The 19,462-nt window shown below is 51.1% G+C and overlaps 1 long non-coding RNA gene across 1 annotated transcript in view; it reads left to right on the plus strand.

Annotated features, from left to right (window-relative positions):
- Positions 1–17,264, plus strand: part of LOC119713027 (uncharacterized) — a 33,797-nt gene extending 16,533 nt beyond the window's left edge. The window contains exon 2 of the long non-coding RNA XR_003497994.3: positions 15,378–17,264. This is a non-coding gene — a long non-coding RNA (uncharacterized lncRNA). The remainder of the gene's footprint in view (positions 1–15,377) is intronic.
- The last annotated feature ends 2,198 nt before the right edge of the window (positions 17,265–19,462 follow it).

The following is a 19,462-nucleotide window of genomic DNA, read 5'->3' on the forward strand; positions in this document are numbered from 1 at the left end:
CGAGACGTTTTCCGAGGTGAAGCCACCAGAAAAATAACAACCCCTGGCATTGCCCGGTGGCTTAGGAAAATATTTGGATGCCTAAGGGGCTCCAGCAGGAGAATTTCAAGAGGTCTTTCATCTCTGCTGAGGCTTCAGTCCCTCACCAGGGTGAAAAGTTGACTTATAGCTAAGGAAGGGAGGGTGCTGGCCGGGCATGTTTTATAGAGCTTTTTGCAGGCAGAAAATGCTTATTCATAGGGCATTCATCCGGGCTCTGGGAGATCGTGTTTGAGACCTCTGCCTGGTGGAAAGCTGGGGTTAATTAAACGTGCACGGGGCCAGGGAGAATCAGGCAGAGCAAACGTGAAATCCTTCGTCTTCTCGGGGAGCGCTCGCAACACGCATCTGGTGTTTCGTTAGCTGGCGTGTGTCTCCCCTGGCTCTCCGTGGAATCAAACGCTAAATTAAAAGGCTTTGGAAGAGAAATCCCCAGATCTCACACCTCGCATGATTCTTGTTTTCAGGCTACTTCTAGTTCCTGGCACAGGGCACTGGCATACTCTAATAGGGGGCAATTTGGGGGATTTTGTGGTCTTTCTTGGACTCTGGACTCAGAAACCGTATTTAGATGTGGCTCAGAGCCCATCAGCGTTTCAAAATTGGTCAGAAAGGAGAGGTTGGTGGGCAGAAGGGTTGAATTCCTCTTTGTGCTTGAATTTCTTCCATCTCTCCCATGTCCCTTAAGGTGTTCCCCATCAGCATCTGCCCTCTTACCTCAAATACAGCAACCTGCACGTGGCTCCTCTCCACCACCCCAAGCCTTGGCTGCTCGCTGTGCCCGCAGCACCCCATTAAGCCTCTAAATGCAGCCTGATCTGGTGCTTGCCAAAGAGGAGTTTCACATGGGCAAGGTCTCAAATTGCTGCAGATGAGAGAGAAAAAGGGGAAAGGTATCAGTACGAGTCCCTCCTCCGGCATTTCCACACTTGACGCCTTTTTCCTTTACAGTTTTTTTTGCCACATCTCTGAGACAAACCAGGAGCACTCTTCTATTTAACAACAGGGGAAATTGGAGTGATTTCAATCACTCAGCCCTACTCAGGGGCTCTGGATGACTGCAGCTCCAGCTCCTCATCCCCTCCACATTATACTCAAAAAAATACCCAAGAATATCACGTTTGTAGGCTGGCAACTGAAAGAAATCCCAGCGCTCAGAAAACATGTAAATTCTGTTAGGCTACGGGCTTGGCTAATGGTTAGCAATAAAGAAAGTTGTCTGGGGCTGTATTTTACCCTGTTTGGCAATTGTAAACGAAACGGTGTCCATCTCTTTCAACTGCTTTTGGCTGGAAACAGGGAAATAAATGTTTTCCAGGGCCTGGGCTGGAGCAGCTCCTCATCTTGGCTCTGAATGGGAAGAGGCTGCAGTTACCTGGGGAAGGATGTGATTGTGCCTGGGCAGATCAATATATATTTGTATTTTTTTCTTCTTGTGAAGTCCATCAAACTCCCTGAAATGGATTTAGGTAGTCCTCATCTTTTCTGGGGGCTGGTTCTTGGTGGTACCCATCTCTGTTGCAGGGTGGGTGTTGCTGGGAGGGGAAATAAGTTGCTGATGGGGAGTTGCTGCAGGGGGATGAGGAAGAAAAAAATATGAAAAAAACAGCATCTCTTCCTTGCTCTGCTCCAGATGAAGGAGGGAAATGGTCTTTTCTCTTTAGAGAAAGCCATTAAAGAGAGAGGGAAAGAAAGAGAGGGGGAAGCCATTGCAAGGCTTTGAATCTGGAGGTCTTTTAAGTCTCCCAAGCTGAGTGTGGGCTGTCAGCAGAGAAGCAAAGCAGCCGCTTTGCTGATACTGCAGGTACCAGTCAAACCTGCTGTGCTTCTGCTGCATCCTGACGAAGCAGTTTCGGAGGGGAGGGAAAGCAAAACCCACCGGCTTCTGGAGCTCGCCCTGTGGTCTGCACCCGCCGCAGGCTGCGTGCTCCTCCTAGGCAGGACCCGGTGGCTTCTCGCCCACCTGGGGAGCACGGCACGTCCGTGTCCTTGTCCTGGGGAAACTGGTGGGGACTGGGAGCTGGCGGGAGCACACAGCACCCACCAGGGACCTCGAGAGGGCAGCAGGGGTGCCCTGGGGACCAAGAGGAGGCTGGGGCTGAGGCCAGCATCTCCAAAGTGCTCCTCGGGTCTAAGGAGGCACAGGAGGCAGGGAGGAGGAGGTCCTGCAGGTCTTTTGAATATTTGCATGCCCTGAAGGTTTCTGTAGGGCCTCTCTGAGCTCAGCCCAGCAGGGTCTGTGCTGTGTGGTTTAGCATTATGCTTGCAGCCAGGAGCTGCTCTCCGAAGGTTGGACCCGTCGCTGCAATCCTGCTCACGTTGCCACCGTGGCTTCCAAAGTTACCTTCAGCACCCGCCGAGCAAACTTTCCCTTTGATGGCAATGGCAAGAAAGAGTAAAGATGGCCAAGGAAGGCTGACAACATTGCGAATTAGCGGTCCGTGCAGCCCGGAGATGTGTGTAGTAACCTCTTTCATGTCGTATTCTCGCCCAGGGATACCTTTTGTCTTCTGCAGCACGGAGGGATTTTTAATCTTCTTCACAAAGCCAATCTTTGCAGGAGGGGGAAACAATCAGCTTTTATGGGGCTGTTCGCTCCTTTATTTATTTGCAAATTCTCAGCAACAGTCAAACTTGAGCAAGGGATTAAAAAAAAGAGAGAGAGACAATCCAGGAAAGGTGAACAGGCGGGATGGGTATTTTTCTTCTTACCGTATCCCACGGAATAAGAAACGGATGTCTTACACGTATATAAATAATAGCCATCCATAACCTACCGGTATTGAGATGGAAATGAGGTAACAGTGGGAATTTTATCTCATTCCGCATGAAAAACGAGTCTCCTGTTGCAGGGAGTCTAAAGGCTTTGAAGCCACAGCGTGCGCTTCCCCGGGGCAGGGGGCACCCAGCTGAGACCCCCCCCGGTCCCCTGATGCCTGGGGTCTCCAGCAGGTGCCAGTGAGGGGCTGGGGGTCATGGTCCTCCTGGTGATGTTTTTATCACCGTGCCCAAGGTGCAGGAAGGTTCCTCTCCATCTCCTGCCCCCTGCCTTGTCCCCACGAAGCAGCACCCCTGGCCTTCAGGCACCCAAATTCTTCTCCTCTCGATGCAGGGAGTATCAGGGCGCATTTCGTACCCCCCCAATTCTCCAATTTCCCATTAAAAAGTGAGCATACAGAGGTCTCCCAGAGCATGCAAGAGTTGTTCCTCTCCGTAAATGTTTTCAGTCCTGGCATACCAATCACTCAAGGAGGCTTTGGAGATCCTATTAACGATTCCAGGGGAGATCCTGTTAAAATGGCACTGTCAGGTTGGTTAGGACCGGCCTGTCTTCATCAGTCAAGGAGTTACTCTTGATGCTAACCACTTAAATAAAAAAATCAGCACCTCCAATTGATGGCATCTGCTGGCAAAACAGTCGTATCACGCGATTAAACCCACAGGGTTGAGAATTAGGAAATCGGGGTCACAAAGAAAAATCATGTAACGCTGTTGGAGTTACGCTGTTCGTGAACATCTCTGAGATTTTCACTCCTGGAAACTACATATATGTGCATGTGTGTGTATATATATATATGTATATGGCATTTCATTCGTTTAAACAGAGAACTAATTAGATCTCGCAGCTCAGGCTGCGACCAATTATCCTACAAACAGCATATGGGCACGGAGGAAAGGAATAGTTCCTGAAGCACATGGTCTTGTATCCAAGGGTTTGTCAGCCAGCGAGCAAAAAGGAAGGGCTGTGGAAACAGCTGCCCGATCCTGCACGTGCCCCAGCCGTCCTGGCCGAGTTCATCCCATGTGTTCTTAGCCCTAAAACCTGGCCTTGTCTGCAGAGCACGGGCTCGGGAGCGGGTAGATAAATGCTCTAATCTGGGCGCATCGTAAACTTGGAGTGCATAGATCCATCACGCTGCTCCTCGGCTGTAGGAAGGGGAATAACAGCGCTGCTTTCATCCTGCTGCATCTCTCTGCTTCACCTCCCCAGGCTGCTGACCCTTCTTTGGCGACGTCCTCCTCCGATGCGAGCGGTTTGCTTACCACCGAGGCTCCTGACTTTTTTTTTTTTTTTGTACGTATATTTAAGTGCTACTGCACTAAATGGTCATTATAAAGCTATAAATAGCTCCCAACACTCCAATTAGGAAGCTGTACTTAATTGCACGAGCGAGCAGGGGGAAAAGTTGGCTGCTGCTGCTGCAGTTCCTGATGAGGAGACTCTTGAACTTGGCGAAAGGCATCCTGAGGTCGTCTGAGCACCTGGACAGCAGCACGTGAAATGGCTTCTCCCTCGGCCAGGAGCATGAGAGGGGTGGCTGGGGCCACGGTCAGTGGTTTATTTGGTAGGATGCTGGGTGCAAAGAGGAACCGACATGAATTTGGGGCAGCAGAGCATCCCCTGCTTGTCCCCAGAGCCTCGCAGAAACCACCGATGCTGCCGGTGCCTGCTGCAGGAGGGAAACGAAGCAGGGACCATTTTACCTCGGGGCTTTTTCAAATAGTTTGGGAGGATTTCCGTGGACGTGGAGCCCGGTGTGAATCGCGTGGTGAAGGCCCTTTTCCTGCTTGCTCCTACAGCGGCCCTGCGGAGAGCAGAGCACGAAAACTGGGAAAAAGGAGCGCTCGGCGGTGTCCTTTTCACATTGCTCAGACAGCGGCCTTCCTCTGCACTGCCTTTGGAGCAATTTGCATGCTATTACCCACAGTGCCTCCAGCTTTAATGCTATTACCTCTTGGCAGTCTCTCTAACCTAATGAAGAGCAGCACTGCAGTGTGCCCGGCCTCCTCTTGGCCACCCCCACCCTCCCCAGTTATTTTTGGGGAAAAAAACTGATTTGTCTGCTTTTTTTGTTTTTTTTTTTTTTTTTTGCTTGCTGTAGAATGGGGGACGTTCTGGAGAAAGAAAATGGGAGCATGATAAACTTTTTAGGACAGGACTGGCTATGATGCCAAGTACCACATTGCTCGCCCAGAGCCTACACCATCCCTTCCCTTTATTTTATTGCACACCCCACAGCCTGTTCCCTTTCCCCTTTGCAGCACTTCCACCACCTACTGCTCCTGCCACCTTCCCCGATTCATTTATTGCAAAATATCATTTATTTTCTTCTGCTTCTTGTTGCTTGTACAGGGGAGTAACGCTGCAGGCTTCCAGGAGATGGTTTAAGTTGTGGTCCTCTTCTAGGTCTACTCTGCTCGTCGGGCTTCCTTGTTCCTCTTGCACGAGGAAATATTCGCCGAGTGATGTAATGAGATATTCTGAGTTCTGAACGTAATTTCTGGAGCTGCAGACATCATTGCAGGCTGTGAGAGCGTGCCAGCCCGCTGCCTGCTCCCTGGCAAGGAGCCTGGGGCAGGGATGCTGCAGACCTGGCTTGCTAACGTGACCTTCAGGAGGCTCCTGCCTCCACCAGGACGGAGGCTTTGGCCCCAGGGGAGGGCACTGCTGTAGGAAAAGGACACCCTCTGGAAGGTCAGGGGGATGTGTGCTTTGGCAGGGAGGCATCGCGGCGCTCTTCCCCATTCCCTGGCGCAAGCCCAGCTTTTCATTAGCTTCTTAAAGCAAAGGGCTGGGAGGCTGAGCTCTGCCTGTCCACCCAGCGGGGTTAGCTCCCCGCATGTGGCTCTTCTGGAGGGCTGGGAGGTCCCCGAGGTGGGCTCGGGTGGCACCAAGGGCTTTGTGTCGGGGCTGGTGCGTGGCTTCCTCCAGCCTGGCCCGTGGGGAAGGGAGAAACGTTCTCCCAGAGGGAGGATGGGTGTGAGAATGGGAAGAATAGGGCTGGCAAAGCATCCGTAACATCTCTTTGGGCTTCTGGTTTTGGCCAAAAAAAGAAAGCTGCTGCTTTCTCCTCTGGCTTGAATGTCCCATGCGCTCCCAGAGGGCACCTGAAAAGTGTGTCGGGGTAGGGTTTTGGTGGCTGTACGCGCACACCCTGTCCTTTATTCTGCATCGTGCAGCTCTCCGAGGAAACGGGATGATATCCAGGGGTAGAGCTCAGCAGGAGAAGCAGGATTTGGCTGTAAAGCTGCCCCAAAGCAGAGCCCCAGCAGCAGGCTGGGTGCGGGCTGAAGCGCTGGAGAAGTAACCAGGCTCTCCTGGAAAGCTGCCCCTCCCTCCTCCTCCTCCCACTCCCCGGCTTATTAATTAACCTCTGTTAATTAAGCCACAGCTCTCGTTGCTAGAAGGTAGGAGCATGTTCAGGAGCTTAGCAGGATTAAATATTATTAGATGTTCTCGGATAATAGCAGTGGCTCTGCGCGCAGAGCTGCGGTTGGTGGCGAGCCCACAGACCAGGGGCTAAAAAGAGTCGGGGAGAAAGTTTTTATTCACCAAGTCGTGTCTGAACTGGAGGATCTGGCTCAGCAGAGAGAAAAAAAAATAATAAAAAAGCTGTTTTTTGTAGCCAAGCTCTCCTTAGCCTCACCTGCGGAGCCAGAGGCTGGGAGCAGCCACTCCAACAAGGGTGGTGAAAGGTGAGATGCTACAAACCAAGCTCAGGCACTTCGTTTGGTGGAGTTTAGCCCCAAGTAGTGAGTTTTGGGCAATATCTTTTTCCGTTTTTGGTACCCTGCAGTGGTCATTCCCCCCAGCTCCTGCTGGGGGTGGGATGGGGGGACAAGGCCGGGTGATCGTGGAGCAGAGAGAGAGGCAGCCGCGGAGCGTGCCGGATTATAAAGTGAGCAAACATAATATTTACATCCACTGGGCTCCCGTGTTTGACTAGAAGCTAAACAATTTAAGGCAAGATTGATTTGCGCGTCAAAGGGTAAACCGGGTCAGGGTTATGAAAAGAAGCTTTAAATACCATTCACAAAAGCAGCAGAGCAAATCCCCCCGGTGCTCTTTAAGCGCTGGAAATGTCACGCGGAGATGGCTGGGGCCGGGGCGGTGCTGCCGCGCGCAAGCAGCGCTGTGAAGTTGTCTGCCGCTGAGGTCTTCATCTGCCCTGGTCCTTGCAGTCAAGCAGGAGGTGGAATTTGCATCGTGTCAAAAAATTCAGGCCCTTTGCAGGCTGTGGTGACTTATTCATTTATTTTATTTTATTTTTTTATCTTAGGAATAGGAAGCGGCAAATTCCCCGTAAAACAGTAAAAAAGTCAAGGCAGATTCACAGAGGCAGTTTATTCAGGTAACAACACAGCATCCCAAAAATGTGGCGAAGAGCTTAAACAAAGCGAGCGTGAGAGAAATTCAGATGCTTCCCTGCTTCCCTCCCCCCCTCCGGTCAAACTTTTAACTGCTGGAATTCAAAGCGGCTGCATTTTCTTGCTGGAAAACTGCTCCCCTACATTTCTAAAGCAGTTCCCTTTATTCCAGGAGCTTTGGGAGCAGGATGGCACCTTGGTCCTGTGGGGGCGATGCATGAAGCAGAGGATTTTTGGAGGGGCAGAAAGGCTGTGGACACTGTGTGCATGGGGTTGGGGTGAAGCAGGAGAGGGGAAGGTGGGCTAATAATCGCTGACTGCAAAAATAAAACAAGAAAGGGCCCTGAGTCATGCGGCGAATGGCCTCAAGCACGTTTAGCCCTTTTTCCCATGAGCAGGCTGTGACTTTTCCCTCCCCAAATGAACCCTGACAAGCTCCTATCCAAACAGTAATAATAGTAGTAATAACAGTAATTATCCCAGCAGCAATATTAATCATAAAAATCTTTTTTTTTTTTTTTTGTAATTTGCCGTTCTCAAGAGCACGAAGCAGCCTTGCAGAGCTCGTCCGGGCACTCGATGCTCACGAGCACGGTGCACCAGGCTCTTTGGCTGCAGGATTTGGCCACCCTGCTGCTGCTGACCCCCTTTGCACAGCACTCAGGGATGCTCAGCGGGTTTGCTACATGGGTTGTGGCTCCCACGTGCGTTATCAGGAGCGAGTTAGTTCCTCCTCGGTGTTCTCAGGTCTGGCTCTGTGCTAGAGTCATCTGTAGCCCCAGGTCCTCTTCTGCCTGGCTTGCTCTTTTCTTTCCCCAAACCTGCTCTGTGCATGGGGTACGAGGCTCATCCAGCAGAAAAGGGCAGCTGGGCGAGCAGCCTCCTGGCTTGACATTCTGCTGCTTCAGAGGGATTTTCCTTGGTTTTCCCTTTTCTTAGGGAAGGGTAAAGCGGGAGAGGGAGGCCTAGGAGACAGATACAGGGAATTGGAGAATTCCTCTTTCGGCTGATGCTTTTTCCCCTCTGATTCAGTGCTGGCAGCCTCTCCAAAAGCAATGTGCTCGGGGGTCTGCAGCCCTGCTGGTGTTCAGCCAGGCGAGCGGATTCGGGTGGCTGCGTCGCAGTGCACGGCTGAAGGTGATGCTCCTCTGAGGGCAGCACGCGGACGGGTCTCCGGTGACGGAGCTCAAAATGCCAAGGAAATGCCATCGCAGAACCGAGGAGGCTGTGGTGCTGAGTTTGGGGGAGAAAAAATGCGTTCTGGGGTCTTCACAGTCCCCATCCCTGCGCCGCGCCGGCTGCTTGGTGCTGCGGCAATTAATCACTTTGTAAATATCTTCTGGTTTATTACATAAGCAATAAGCACTTTGTCGGAAATTACATAAGTTATAATCCAATTAAACAATAATTACATTGTAATGGCTTTGTAACTATGGCATTAATTAACTTTTATTGCCCTGTAAATTAACCACGGTATCGATACGGCGTGGAGAGCAGGCAGCTGTCTCTGGCGACGGGAGGGGAGCCCCAAAAGCTGGGGGGGGACCACCAAAGCCTGTGGTCAGCCTGGGCGAGAGGAGGATTTGTTGGAGCTGGGAGCATGCCCACGTGCATCCTCTTCCTCCAGGCTCTTTCCCTGGGGAAGGGAAGGGTCCTGGTGGACAGGGGTCCCTGGGGACCGGGGTTGAAGCAGTGGGAAGGCTGCAAGTTGGGCGAGCCGCACGCCTACGCCTCGGTGCTCATCCCCACCACGGCTCGCCCGTATATCCCAGGTGCTGGAGGGGCTGGAGCCATGGCCAGGGTCCTCCCAGGTAGCCCGATACCTATCGCCTCTTTGGATGGGAGGATCCGTGCTCGGTGTTGGGAAATCTCCTTCCTACAGGGGGTTTCTTGGCTGATGGCAGCACTTCAAAGCACCTGCTGTTGACGGCTCTCGCCACCTTCCCCAGGGGACCAGCAAGCGGAGCTGGGATGGGGCTCGATGTGAAATTAAGACGCCAGCCTCTGACCAGGAAATCAGCCCTGAGCTGATGCTCCTTGGCACACGGGTAGCGGGGGAAGCGTTTGCAGACCGAACCTCCGGGTCTCACAAACCAAACCTCTGGGTCTCGCGGGCTTTGCTCTCCGTGCTCCTGAATACACACGTCCTGAGCAGCTCTGCTGAAAGCCCAGCATTTATTGCCCAGGTTTAGCAGAGCTGTCTTTACACCAGGCATGCTCGGGATCTAGAAAACCAGTGCAGCCACTCGTGTTCTCGTATAACCGGTCCAGTGATGCAGATAGGGAAATACAACAAAATAATTATCCTTTGATCTGGTGTAATCTCTAAATCTCCTCCCCGGCTTCTGAACCCTGTTGAACTACCTCTCCGCTCCCTCCTGGTTTTGTAGCTCTCTGGCATGCTCCTGCTTTGCCACGTGGCTGCTCTGAACGCTGCCATCGCCCCGGATGTGCAAGGAGCCATTACTTGGCCATGCGTTGTCCTACTTTTGTTGCTTTATTTATTTATTTTTTGACTTGCACGGACATGTTGATCTTGGAAAGAATGCAGTTTGCATGCGCCTGTTGGAGAAATGGGGCTCAGCATCCCTCTTGGCAGAGCCTTGGGGATGACTGGTGGGTTTCTGTGGGTTGGGTGGCAGCAGATAAAACAATTATGGAGACCTGCCACCTTGTGGGAGCTCGGGGATGTGGCAGGACCCCCGTCCCAAGCCTCTCACTCCACGCACGGCTGGTTTTGGGGGCATCTGCATGCTGGGTTTTGGAGGATGCGCCTGAGGATAGGGATGGGCGCTGCTTCACCTTGGCTTGATGAGGTGTTGACCTTCTGGTCTCCTTTTGGGGCAGGTTTTGGCACCAAGTTAGAAGTTTTTATTCACTGGAAAAAGAGTTAAGACCTCTCCCCCTCCCACACTTCTTGTAAAAAAATAGATGGGGAGATAGAAAATAGCTAGAAGAGGTGGTTGGAGGTGAAAGCCGGTGATGGAAGAGCCATCCATCATGTTGGCTTGGGCCTGATGGGAATTTCCACGTTCTCCAGCCCGTGTGCATGTGCTATGACTGCCCAGCTGTGCGTTTCCCTGGGGCCCCCTCCTGCCCTCCTGGGCCAGCAGCCCCGCTCCTCTGCGGGCTGTCGCTCGGAGGGCGAAGGGCATCACAGAGAAAAAACAAGACCATGGCGGTGGCAGCTTGCTGTTTCTCTCCCCGAGCTACTGTTTCTGCAAGAGAAGTGGATGTGGTGATGTGCGGCGGTCGTTCTCCCCAGTTTCCCAAGGGTTCCCCAGATTTTTCTCCCCTTTTCGGGGCATCCTCATCTGCAGGGACAGACCTCGCCATTTCGCTGGGCTGCGTCACGCGTGGCTGTGCTTTTAAGAGATGGGGAGGAAGGAGGGGTAATTAATCACCGAAGATACTTTGCTCTTTAACAACTGGAGTTTAAATTATTGATGCCCAAGCTTCGTAATGCACCAGGAAATGCGACAGATGTCGTCAAAAGAGCGGAGCCCGGGTAATGCGAGACCGCGCTCCAGCCCTATTGCGCTCGTGTTGCAGTGGGAAGAGGACAGCTCTTTTGCAGCAAATTAATAATGCGTGCTGATTAGCACAAAACAGATTAGCGAGGTTCCTCTCTATGCGCTTTGTTTCGTCAATAGGAAGTTAATTAACAGTCCTCTGCCTTCTGACACCCAGCTCTAAGACAACATGTCAGCGTCGCGCAGACCTTAATCTTCGATTATGAGTTTGTTCATTTGCTTTAATTTTAGCTACTGTTGCCTACCCCATGCGAGCTGGCTGGGAGGTATGTTTTCATAGCAGACGGGCTCAGTTTGATAATACCCTAACTTGCCTTATTTCGAGGAAATATTGTATTGGTTAGAGCATTGGGGCTCTCTCTTCTGGCATGAAATTATGACCTGGTTTAAGAAAAAAATAGAAAAAGCAACAAAAAGATATTAAAATGGTACGCAGAGTATTTGGCACGTGCTAGAGGTGGGAGAGCATGACAAGGATAGAAAATGCATTTTGCCCTATGAATTGGAATTATGGCCCTGGGGCACGGACACCCCTGGACTTGTGTCCCCTCTCCAAAAGATGCACCACTCGGTGCAGGACTCCTGCACGTAAGAGGTGCCCCTATATACATTCACTCTAACCTTGAGCTCAGGCCGCTCTTTCTTAAATCACCACGTGGTTAATTTTCCCATTTTTGCCTCTATTTTCCCATGATTAGAGTGCTTACTCCATGAAAGCCTTGCCGCATCCCCACAAAACCTGGCCGCTCAGCGGCGAGCATCGAGGCCCTCAGGTTGGACATGCAGCGGACCTGCCCGAAATGCCCGTGCTGGGAGCCGGAACAACACCCAAATTCCTCGTCAAGTCTTGACGGGAGAGGAGTGAAAGTCCTGTTCAGGGCTCGCCCTCCCCTCAGAGCCCAGCCGTGGCACCCCATGGCCATCCCGGGAGAAACCACAAGGAAAATAGCCCAAAGACACTGCCCAAATTAAGAACGAGCCCGGAGCTCCCGGTCTTTGATCTTCATCTCCCTTCTCCTGCCCCCGCCCTGCGTAATTAAAGGGAGTAGAGAACGGGTTGCTAATTAACAGGAGGGAGGGTTCCAAAGCACAAATCAGATCTGTTTCCATATAACCTCCGAGTGCCTGCTCTTTGTGCCGAATTCACCCGTTTGAGTAGACGTGCCCAGCCCCATAGACATCCCCCTCCCACCGGGGCCATTCCTGCCTCTGCCGCAGTAGATCTGAATCCTGACATCTAGCAGGGTCAAAAAATAAATAAAAAGAACCAAACCTAACAATAAAAATAAGCAGTTGGGGTAGCAAAAGGAGAAGAGGAGAATGTGAGAGGGGATCTGAGGGGCTGCCAGCACACAGAGGAGCTGGGGATGAGCAGCTGGGTGCAAAGAGAGGTGGCGCAGGATGGAGGTGGGGCAAAGCCTCACGAAAGCCAAGGAGAAAAGAGGACAAGATGAGCTGTCCTGCTGGCTCTGAGCTCTACCCAAATCACCCCTGGCCCCCGGGGGAGACACCGCTTGCACCTATTCATTTTGAAAAATGGGTCCTGTTCCTCCTGTCGTGCCATTACAAATCGAGGAGCGACGGGAGTCAAGGGGAATGGTGACTTCCATCCAGGAGTGATGGGCAAAGAGCGGCAGCAAGGATGGGGGAACAGCCCACCTACCTGCCTCCTTCGCCGTAATTAACCCCGGTGCTAATGAAGTGCAACCAGACAGCTACCTTCATATGATGGAGAGCTCGCGAGGAGCAGCACTAGCTAATGAGGACATTACAGGCTGATCTCTCCCTTGTCCTCCTCCTATTGTTTTAATATTAGGCTAATTTCAGTGTAATGTAGATTAATTGACACCTTTCTGACTACAAATTCCTTGGACAGACAAAAAGTCTTATTTATTTATTTATTTATTTATTTTATTTGGTTTCCCACCCCAAAAATAGTTTGATTTGGAGGAGAGGCGGGGAAAGGGGGAGCATCTCCTCCAAAAAAAAACAGAAATAAGACCCAGATGGAGACCGAGCAGGAGGAAAAATGCGTTTTGTTGTTCGGTGAGCAGATTTGTCTCATCTGTTCTCTTGCTGGACAAATGCCATTCCCCCCTTGCTCAGTGCAGTGGCGAGGTGGAGTGGAAGAGGGCTAAATATGGCAAATAACAGGAAGAAAAAGCAGGAGGGAGCATTGCTGAGCATCTAGCCTGGCAGACTGATGGAGCCCAAGCCCTGCTCTTTGCGGAAATGCCTTTGCTCATTTTCCTCCTGGGGGGAATTTGGCAATTACTCCATTTCCAGGTGGTGAGCAGCCAAAACAGGCTGGGTTCAGCTGGTGAGGGCCATACCAGCTTATCCAGGACTGATGGATCAAACGTTTTCTGGGCAAGGGTTCCTCTGAAAGCGCTGTTTTCCACCCCAAGCACACCATTTCTAGGTGACATTTTGCTTTAATAAGTAGGTATCTGCAACCTTGGAAGTTCTTCATATTTCTCATTACTAGTACCCTAATCATCTCCCCGAAAAAAAAAAAAAAAGTGAGATCCTTTTACACCTGACTAATTCTGCTGCTGTTATTCAGTGCTGCTTTCACACCACTTCCCGAGTCTGCCAAGACACCCTTGAACTTGTTTAGAAAAGGTTAGGATGCTAATTAAGAAAAGCTATTTTTTCCCCCCTAACCTGAGGGAGAAATGTAAAAAGGTGCATGAGCCGGGGTTGGATCTATTATTATTCTTGTTTTTTTTTTTTTTTTTTTTTCTTTTTTTCCTGCTCTGCAATGTGTGTCCTGCTTTTCCCCAGGGGAGCGTGCTGCTCCTGCAGGTCCTGTGTGCCGGAGTGGATACGGGACAGGAGGTTAATTTGTAGCCCTGCGATGCACGAGCTTTCCCTTTGCACAAATATTGATCTAAGGCTGTTCGAATATCCGTCCTGCCCGTGACAGCAGCAGGGTGATATTGCTGCGGGAGATGTGCAAGGACGTCGGAGGGGAGGAGAACGGGGAAAGGCAGGAGAGGTTGGTAGGAGAGCTGCGGGTGGGGAATCTACGTTCCCTGCCTCTTTTCCTTAAATATCTTCTTAAATATCTTTGTCTTGGCATCTCCCTCACCGGGCTGGGCAATATTTCAAAGAAGGGGAAAGCTCCCACCGCCTCTGCTCCGCAGCAAAGCTCTCCAGAATTCCTTCTCTGTGCACAATAATGAAAAACCTTTGTAGATTAGCTGATTAGTCAGCTCCCCTAATTAGCTAATTGCTCCGCTCTGCTTTCACTTGTGCTTTCCTGTCCTTCTCCAAACCTTGGGCTGAAGGAACGATGCCCCTGCCTGCTGTGCCAGGGCTCCAGCGCTGCCTTACACAGCCGTCCCCTCGCCTGTCCCTCCGAGCTGCCAGCATCCATCCCCGTTAGACTCCAGTCCCTCCTTGTGCTTCGTGGGATGTCTTGCTGTTGCCTGAAATCCCGTGTTTTTTCCCCAAAGCTGCAGAAGGGATGTGCTGTCTCTTGGGCAATGGGTGGAGGCGGCTGGCTGCGGGTCTTGGGGCATGGTGATGGTCATGGCAGGGCAGACCTGATATTTTCCAAATACAAGGTCCTGTCTCTGATAGAGGCAATCCTGTGTGACCAGAAAACTGTGTAAGTAGAGGGCAAACAGCGGTGATATTTCTCCAGAACACTTGTCCAGCCTCCCGTGGTTTGCAGACCAGAGGCCTCCTCACTCATAAGCGCTGTGTTTGTACATTAGAGGCTCAGCAGACACACTTTCAGCAGAAAAAAATCCATTTTTGTCTTTTTAACGAACCTTTATGAGCTCTCAGCAGCCACAGATTGCCTGTTGAAGAGGCTCATGGCTTGGAGACACTCTGGGTAAAGAGCGGGCGAGCTCATTTTGTTTGTTTTGAACGTGCGAGCTTCTTCTGGGGCTCCTAGTCCTTGCTCCAGGAGAGGTGGAAACAGCTTTTCTTGTGCTCCTCAGATCTCTGTTGTATTCCTTTTGAAGGCTGAGGAGCCCTGACCTGGTGTTCCTCGTTCCTTTGATCATGGGATTGCCAGCTTCCGAAGCTCGTATTGTCTGGATCCGTGGTAGTTGCCCTATAGCCTCCAGTCGGGGAGAGGAGGGGCAGAGCTTTGTGGAGAAGTCAAGGCTGGGCTTTCTGCCTTGTTTTTTGCTGTTCCTCCCTTGCAAGTCATTTCCTTGCTCCTCCACGGGAGCGGGAGAAACCTGAGAGAGGAGAGGAGGATGTCGTGGTCGGGGGGACAAAGGAGGAAAGCAGCAGGGGAAGGTGATGGGAAGAGAGGGGCATCAGTGAAAGCCAAATCCAAGGGATTTGCCAGAAGGAGTGATGTCCAGGAGCTGGGTAAGGAGGGAACTCAAGCCAATAAGTTGACTTTCCCCTTTTGCAGCTGCAGCAGCGTCCTGACGGAGGGCCCAGCAAGAGTCTGGGAGATGATCCCGTCTGTGGCCAGGGGCAGGAGCCCCCCTGCCCCCTGCCTTTCCCATTTACTCATAGAAATGAAGTCTGCGGTGCAAGACCCTTAAGCTGGTTAGACACTTGAGGCTCCAAAGTCCTTAAGCACATTAGCAGCTGGAGGTCCATTATTATTCATTGAATCTCTCCGGGGCCGATTGGAATCCTCCTTTTAATTGTCTGCATCCCCCTCTCTCCTTTTATCAGGCGAGAAGGAAAGAAAGAGGGCGAGAGTCGGGTTATCTCATTACCCATCCGGACCCCGGAACGGGACACGCGCCTGAATCTGCTCTTCCCCAGCAGTTCAAGGAGGGAGGGTCGCCCGTTTTCCATATTAATGGCAAAATTACAGCCCTCCCCTCCCCACACACACCTCCTGCATATCTCCCTCAGCACGCTGCGGTTAATAACTCACACTTCATTAGCATGTCTGTGCGGCCTCGCGGTGCTTCCCTTCTGCCGATGAAGAGATACCGGGGAGGCTTAGAGGGCTGGGAATTGGGGCAGGACAAGCCGAAACAGCTGCTGAGATCAATTGGGCCGGATGGGAAGCTAATGAGCTTTCTGCGCGTGGGACTTCTCAGTGCTCCCGTGCATATTTGCTGTGGCAGCCAGCGCAGAGCAAAGGCACCAGGGGGTCACAGCTCCTCGAGAGCTGGGAGGGAAGCAGAGAAGACCCCACCAGCAGCAGAGATGGTTGTATCATCCCACTGCCCAAGGAGCTGGACCATGGCAGGAAGCCTTTGGTGGCCATCACAGCCCTCTGCCCGGCTGGAGCAAGGTTCGTGGGGACACCGAAGCCCATCTGAGCATCAGTTGTTGGCACAAGGAGCTGCTCCTCCTTGCACAACCCCAGTGGCCATCATCAGTGCCCTGCATTTGTAGGAGAAGCACCAAACTGGCACGTTGTGAAGCTCCAAGCCACCAGCAGGAGCAGCTTTGAAGAAGGGGGTTAAATGAAGCCCACCCTGGGAGGAGCTGGCCGTACAAGTCCTCCTGCCTGCGTAAAGAATTTTACATCGGGAAACTCGTCTCTCGAGCTCGGTTCTCCACACACTGAAACATTAATCAACTTTTGAACCATGTTCCGTATGAAATATGCATCTTTCCTCCTTGTGAAAAACAAACCAGAACCCCCAGCTATCTTCAAAGCTGTCTTGTGGCGCTCCATGCTCTGATCCTTTAGGAATTGCTGTGTCATTTCCACCTAGGTTTATTCTGTGACTGCTGGAGAGGGAGCTAAAAATCACTTCCAGAGTGACTTAGCTGGTGTGTCTGGCTTTGCGAGACAAATGCTTTTTGGCTTAGAATTTGCTGGCCAGGCCCCGGCCGGTTATATTTCCATTAAGGAGAGAAAAAGGGTTTAATGCCATTTTCAAACCTAATTTCATGGGTAGCCAATTCACGCTGTGATCCAGTGGCAGGTGATTTCTTTATTAAAACGTCTGAAAAGAAGGCGGCTTAAATCAGCCATCCTTGAAAGGGGAAAGACCATCCTGCCAGCCTGCCAGCCCTTCAAAGGCCAGAAGTCTTTTCGGGAAGCACGGGAGCCATGAGCCTCGTAGGGATGATCCTGCCTTTCATGGAGACGTGCGAACACAGCCCCAGCATGGATCTTCCTCTGAAACTTACTCAGCTACGTGCCCTTGGATAACAGCCTTTTCCCTAACAAATAACTGCTAAAAAAAAAAAAAAAATGGCATAAGAAAAAGTAATAAAAGGGGAAAAGAAAAAATCCATTATAAAATGTAGCTTCCATTAGCAGACCTTAAGGCACTTTTAGAAACGTTGAGTGAATGGAGTCTTTCCCTTGCCCTATCTGGGGTAAACAAATCCATCCTGTCCTTCAGCTTGATCTTGCAGTAATGTCATAATCCCACCTTTATTACATCACTGTTGTCATGGAAATAACTGTGATTTCATAAAGTCTCCATAATGACTTTACCACAAGATCCATTAGGATGGGAAGATGGATTGTGAAGGCTAGAAAAATGCTTTCTTTAAACAAATGCATGCTGGATAATTAGCAAATGCAGCAAGGGGAAAGAATGGAAATTTGATGGAGATAAATAAATGGATCCATCCTTAACATGGGCTATTTATGAACGTTTTCCTTGATTCAGTTTCAGATAGCACAAAGGCACTATCGTAATATTCCTGGTCAAGTCTAAAAGTCCCGTACTTCAGGGCATAGCCAACACACGTTGAACAAGAAGCCGGTTCCTGCCCTAGCGAGTTATCCTCAGCCTTTCGAGGTCCCCCAGGTTTTGGAATAACTTTTGAACAACTGGAAGCTTTTAGGCTTCCACTGGTGTCCCGAGAGCCACCCAAGGTGTGGTGGGACCAGGTGCCCGGATGGTCCTAGGGGGCAGATGAGGGAAGATGGCAGAGAAACCTCTTGGGCTTGCATCCCATGATCAGGTGTTGGAGGAGGAAGGTTACCTTAGCTCCCTCAGACAGTTTGGACGGGCAATATTGAACACAATTTCTTGCTGGATATCACGTCTGTGGCTGCCCGTTTCCCTGCAAGGAAACGGAGCTGGGAGAGGAGGTGTTGGAGCACCAAAGGTTCTCACTTGAGGTCTGCTGGCCTCATACTGAAGCACAGCTTCCCTTTGCCAACCATGCCTGGGCTGGGAGCAGAGAGGTAGGAAGGCACTCCTGAGCTAATTGGAGTGGTGGAGGCCTAGCCAGCGGCATTTCACGCATTAGCCAAATTTGAGCTAAAACTAATCTCCCAGTCAAGACAAATCTTTCCTCTGCAATCCTCTTACTGCATTTACATATGAAAATCCATGAACGCTTGCTCAACGGGGCCGTGGTGAGACTTGAGGGGATTGCTCGTGAAGTGGCTGGCGGTGCTGTCTGGAGAGGTGCAAGGCTCTGGCGGCACCCGCGTTCCCCAAATCCCCATCCCCCATGAGCTGGGCAGCTGGAGCCCAGCCCGGGTGTTTGTATCAGCCCTACCTGGTCCTCCTGATAGGTGAGAAATATTGGCAAATGGGAGAAAGGAGCGTGGCAGGACCTGATGAAGGTACACGAGCATCGGTGAACGTTATCTTGTTAATCGGAGAGCCTTACCTAATTGTAATTGTGAGCCTTGTTACTGGCTGCTGTCAAACCTGCGATTTCGTGCTTCGGCTTTGAGGAATAACAACTTTCCATGATTAATCATCGCTGCTGGTCACGCGCAGTCTCTTAACGATCTCCTGGGATGGCTTGCTGGAGTGGGAGGAGAAGGTTTTTAGCCACTTGTCCTGGCTGGGCTCCAGCTTTGACTGTGATGATGGGCCAGGCAAAATTCATCCCGCGCCTTCAGCCACCCGTAATGATGTTCCTCACTTCATCCTGGCAGCGACGGGGCCGGATAATGTGTGGTCTGAAACATCTGTTGCAGCTCGTAAAAACACCACGTTGCGGGGGGGATTGCTCCTCTGCCGCGGAGCTGGGGAGCCACAGGCACGGCGAAGCCATCAGCATCACTAACGTGGAGCCGAACAGCTTGGCACAGCCCAGGTGGGCACCACCTTGTCCCTTCCTGCTGAAAATACTGGAAATGTCTATAAACCAGCTCTGGAGCACGTCCCAGGTTGTCTCAAAGCAATCTGCAGGGAAGCAGGGCTGCCTTGGTGCTCAGTCGCCATCCCCGAACCAAGGCACCGTGTCCCAGGGCACAACCCGGGGCTTCTTCATGTCTTTGGCAGCTCCCGTGGTCAAGAAAAGAGGCCAGGTGATCATTTTGGATCTGAATTTGGAAATAGGGTGCTGTCGAAGAAGTTTTCTTCTGTTTTCATTTCTTCAGTTAAAAAAAATATTCAGAGTTTTTTAAAAAAATCACCTGAAATGAAGAAACTGCATTTTGGGCAAAACAAAGCATTTTCAGTCAAGCCGTGAGGAATCTGTTGACCTCCGAAGCATTGTTTTTGGGGTGTGATTTTTCAGCTGGACCAGCAAGCCAGCAGATCTATTATTCACACTGCTCTGCTAATGAGGTCCTGTGGTCTGAAGAATACGTACTGTATTGACACCTCACTCCTTTCCGTGTCTGATGCAAGCTCTGTGAAAGTCGGTGGGAAAAAAAAAAAAAAAAAAAAAAAGCTTTTAATAGGAGCTGGGCCAAGCCTCTGATGCCGAGTTTTGTTTGGGCCTGCTTGAAGGACACGGGGATCCTTTCGGATGCATTATGAATGGAGTCCTGGTTTGATAAACAATGGCATCTTTTTGCTTCCCTGAAGTACACTCTCACACGGCTCTCGGATAACACCGATTTATTCTGTTAGGCTGTTAAGGGC

The sequence above is a fragment of the Anas platyrhynchos genome, chromosome 6 (genome assembly GCF_047663525.1).
Source record: "Anas platyrhynchos isolate ZD024472 breed Pekin duck chromosome 6, IASCAAS_PekinDuck_T2T, whole genome shotgun sequence".
Classification (NCBI taxonomy): domain Eukaryota; kingdom Metazoa; phylum Chordata; class Aves; order Anseriformes; family Anatidae; genus Anas; species Anas platyrhynchos.